This window comes from Eriocheir sinensis, unplaced genomic scaffold, assembly GCF_024679095.1.
Source record: "Eriocheir sinensis breed Jianghai 21 unplaced genomic scaffold, ASM2467909v1 Scaffold999, whole genome shotgun sequence".
Lineage (NCBI taxonomy): Eukaryota > Metazoa > Arthropoda > Malacostraca > Decapoda > Varunidae > Eriocheir > Eriocheir sinensis.
The window spans coordinates 135,001-139,864 of NW_026112384.1; positions in this window are offsets into that span (position 1 = coordinate 135,001).

Here is a 4,864-nt window from a genome sequence, read left to right on the forward strand (position 1 = left end):
CTCTCTCTCTCTCTCTCTCTCTCTCTCTCTCTCTGTATCTATCTCTCTATCTATCTACCTATCTATCGCTTCATCTGTAACATATGAACGAAATATTGATACGAAAATAGTCATAGATAACAATTATAACGACGGAAAACAAACGTTATAGCATTTTTAACGAGAGTGAGAGAAAGGCGTCATGGTGAGTCACGTCAACGTTGGCTGTAGCGGGTATACCTGAGGATTAAGTGAGGGGCTCCATGGGTGCGCCTGTAGGCTACCTGGATGGTTCCTTGAGTATCGTCAAACCCTTTACCCCAAAATCTCCGAGTCCGAGACAGTCCCGACGGGAAAGAGCCAGGAAGGTCAGCTCGTCTTTCTTCCTTCCCCTCGACCTTGGCCAGGGGACCTCCGGCCACCGGACGAAAGGCTCATCTATCTTGTGCGTGGGTCTGATGAGCAATTTTATGTGATAACGGAGATGCCTAAATATGGTAATATAAGGTCGCAATAATGTGATTGTTATTATCAGTTTCCTGATACAGGTTCAGGAGTCAGGACAGGAAGCAAGTAATGGCCAAGGCCACTAACTCATCGTTATCAGGCGTCACCGGATGGCTTAATTACAAGTTGAACAAAGCGTCGCGCTCTGCCGAGTGGCATCCACAAAACAGTCTTGTTTACCATACATATTGAGTTTCAATGGCACTATTCTTACTAATATAAGTTCATGGTAATTTGTCTGTGATAATTTCCGATATATACTCGAGTACATATTATTGACATCCTTTTAGAGGGGAAACAATGGTGGCTGGGAGAAATCTCAAGCCACCTGTGACATTAAGATCAAGATCAAGATCAAGTCATTCTCTAATACCATTAAGTTTATGATGAAAGTAAACTATTTATGGGTTCTGTGTAAATGCATTTCCTTTAAAATATATAAAACGAAAAAAATAATAAAAACTGAGTTGAATCCATCAATACATAAAATAATAATTTGTCCCAGGAAAACAGACGGTACGGAGAGCATGAATCATCTATATACAATTACTTCCATTATGAAAGTCTTTATACCGTGGAGTAATGTGTAAAGGTGTTGTAATTATTCTATCTTTTCGTTTCGTGATAACATAATGTACGTGAAAATAGAGATCCAGTTGTCTAACTCGTCTGTGAAATATTATTCTGTCTGGTGAATCAGGCAACTGCTGACAGAGATAGTGGCCTTGCCCATTGAAGGAGGTTTATCAATCCACTTGTTGATTAACTCAGTGAACGTTGTTTTGCATCCACTTGTTTTCTTTTTTATATTTTAATGTTACTTATTTTTCATATCCATGTCTGCTCCTGAAGGGGACTGTTTGGGCTTATATATAGTGTTTCCCTTGATACCCTTTCATGGATCTCAATAGTTATAGTAATGATAGTTGTACAGATTGATGAAGATGATGGTGATGATGATGATGATAGTGTGTGTGTGTGTGTGTGTGTGTGTGTGTGTGTGTGTGTGTGTGTGTGTGTGTGTGTGTGTGTGTGTGTGTTTGTATTTACCTATAGTCAATCCAGGAGGAACTGGCGGATTGGGGGGTGAGAGGTGCGGGTCAGCCCCGCACCGCACCTTGCCACACACACTCAACACTTCTCGCTTCCTCTCATATGTCAGGTATTTACTACCTTTAAATGAATTTAATTAAATAATTGGATAATCTTATAAGGTCATATAGCGTTAAGATTGTTTCGTTTTTAAGACAAATATTTTGTATAAATACCACGACACTTGACATAGTTGTATTCCAACGTTGTCATTCTACACATCCAGAGCCCAGGTCACTTCTCTCAAGGTCATGGAAGGGTCAGCAGGTGCCTCTCCCCTCCCTCCCTTTCCCTGCCTCTCCACGTCGTTGGCTGCACAGCCGCGAGAAAGAACTCATTTACAATGTAAACAAGTACCTTTTAAACGAAAAAAACAACAGAGGATTTATCATACCACTCACAAGAGTAACTGCAAGAACAGCAAGAGCTACTGTTAGGTGAGCAGAACACAAAGAAAGAGTCCAAATGAAAACTGGAGTGCATGGCATGATTAAGAACAGGCAAGACAGCTGTATTCTTCATTCCAAAGAGAAGAGAGAGAGAGAGAGAGAGAGAGAGAGAGAGAGAGAGAGAGAGAGAGAGAGAGAAGAGAAGAGAAGAGAAGAGAAGAGAAGAGAGAGAGAGAGAGAGAGAGAGAGAGAGAGAGAGAGAGAGAGAGAGAGAGAGAGAGAGAGAGAGAGAGAGAGAGAAAGGAAGAGGAGGAGGAGGAAATGAAGGGAGGCTAATGGTGGTCCACTTAACACCTTGACTTTAATCCCACAATTGGAGACAAGAGATGTGGCAGCGTGGTACGGGAGGAGAGACCCCCGCAGAAACCCCCCAATCCGCCAGTTCCTCGTGGATTCACTATAGTTGTATTTACCTAGTTGTATTTACCTAGTTGTAGCTTTACAGGGCCTGGGCTTACGCTCGTGTGGTCCCGTCTCCGTTTCTGTATTTGTCCAACTTTTCCTTAAAGCTTTGCACACTCCTCGCCGATACTACATCCTCACTTAGTCTGTTCCAAACCTCTATATTTCTTTGCGGGAAGCTATATTTCTTTATGTCTCTCAAGCATCTTCCCTTCCTAAATTTTTTACTGTGTCTTGTGTTCCTTGTGTTTATTCCTTCTTTTAGTAGTCATCATCATCATCATTTCATCGACGCCTGGTCCTAGGAGCTCCCACCAGGGGATGGCCACGGCAGAAGAGCTTCCAACTTTCTCTATCCAGACACTCCCTTCTTGCCTGCTCAAAGTTTCTCAAAGATCTTTCCCCCCTCTCCCTAACGTACTCTTGCACCCTATCCCTCCATTTCACTGGAGGTCGTCCTCTAGCATTCCCTCCCTCTATCTCACTCACATACACCCTTCTGTCATCTTACTCTCCTCCATTCGCTCCATGTGGCCAAATCACTTTAAGGTCTGTCGCTTCACTTCTTCCACCACTCCACACTTCTTCCCTTCACCCCTGTGACACATTCCAAAATGCTCGTACACACTTTCATTACTCATTCCATCCATTCTACTCACACCACAAGCACTCCTCAAATAACTCATTTCCACTGCCTGCACTCTAGACCTCTGACTTTCATTCCAGGCCCACGTTTCATATGTGAGGGTTGGTACTATTATTGTATTTCACAAATCTCCCTTTACTTCCATGCTCACACTTCTGCCATTCATGATTCGTCCCAAAGACCCTACCACCCTTCTTCCTTGCAATGCCCTTTCTCTTATCTCACCATGCTTACACATAACTGATCCAAGGTACTTAAACTCATTGACCTCCTCCATTTCTTCACCATTCAAAATTATTTTGCATTCTTTTTCACATTCAATTCCCACTCTATATGGATATACAAAATCTACAACCTCACTTCTACTTCTCTCACAAACCATCACTTTACTTTTGTTGACATTTACTTTCAGCTTTCTCCTGTTGCAGACACTATCAAAAACACTGACCAAATTTTGTAGGTCACTTTCATATTCTGCAATGAGCACCGTGTCATCAGCAAACAGTATCGAATTCAGTACCCACTTCCTTCCCTCATCGAACAGTCTTACTCCAACTTCCCCAACTTTGCCTTTCATTTCTTTAATAACACCATCCATATAAACATTGAATAACCATGCATGGTGACCTGACGCACCCTTGTCTTAAGCCCACTTTTATCTCAAAATGTTCACTTGTTTCTCCAGTAATTTTGACACATGCAGATGCATCCTCATAGAAAGACTTTATTGCACTAAGCAGTTTTCCTCCCACACCATAAATCTTTAAAACATCCCACAATGCAATCCAATCGACTCTGTCATAAGCTTTTTCCAAATCCATGAAGGCAGCATATAGTTTCTTTCCTTTTGCTATTATTTTTTCTACTACCATCCTGAAGGCAAATATCTGATCCACACATCCCCTTCCTTTCCTGAAGCCTCCTTGTTCTTCACTGATTTTCTCTTCTGTAAGTCTTTGCACCCTCTCTATTATGACTTTTCCATATATCTTTCCGGGTATACTCAGGAGACTTATACCTCTATAGCTCCCACATTCCCCTATCATGCCCTTCCCCTTATACACTGGGACAATGATGGCTTTCGTCCAGTCTGCTGGCACCCCCCCCACCCTTTCCCATGCTACTTCACATATCTTGACCATCTATTTCACGACTTCATCTCCTCCACACTTCAACATTTCTGCTGTGATTCCATCAATTCCTGCTGCCTTTCCATTTTTTTTTTTTTATTGCCTGATTTACTTCTTTCTTTATATACTCCTCCTCTACCTTTACTCAAAACTGCTGTTGTTACAGCTGCTGGACGTCCATCCTCAAAATTCATTAAGTTTTTGAAATATTCTCTCCATCTCTCTTTCACAGCTTCCCCGTCTTTCAACATCTTTCCATTCTCATCCATAACTTCATTTATTTTACTTGGGGAGATATTTTCTGCATTTCTTTCGTTTTTTACTTCTTTCCAATATGATTTCCTGTTCCCTTTATATTTTTCACTTAGTCTTTTTCCAAAGTCTTCATCAACTCTTCTTACTTTCTTTTATTGCTTTTTTAATTTCATTTTGCATTCTCTATATTTCTTTTTCCTTTCCCTTTTTACTTGCTCAGCCACATTTCTTTCTTGAGTTTTCTTAAAAAGTTCCCTTTTCTCTTTTACTATCCTCCTTATCTCTTCTGTCCACCATGAATTTCCTTTTCTTTTTCCATCTCTCACCACTTTCATCCCTAACACTTTTTTTGCTGTAGTTACCATTATTTCTTTAAATGTTCCAAAAACTTTTTAAATATTTGT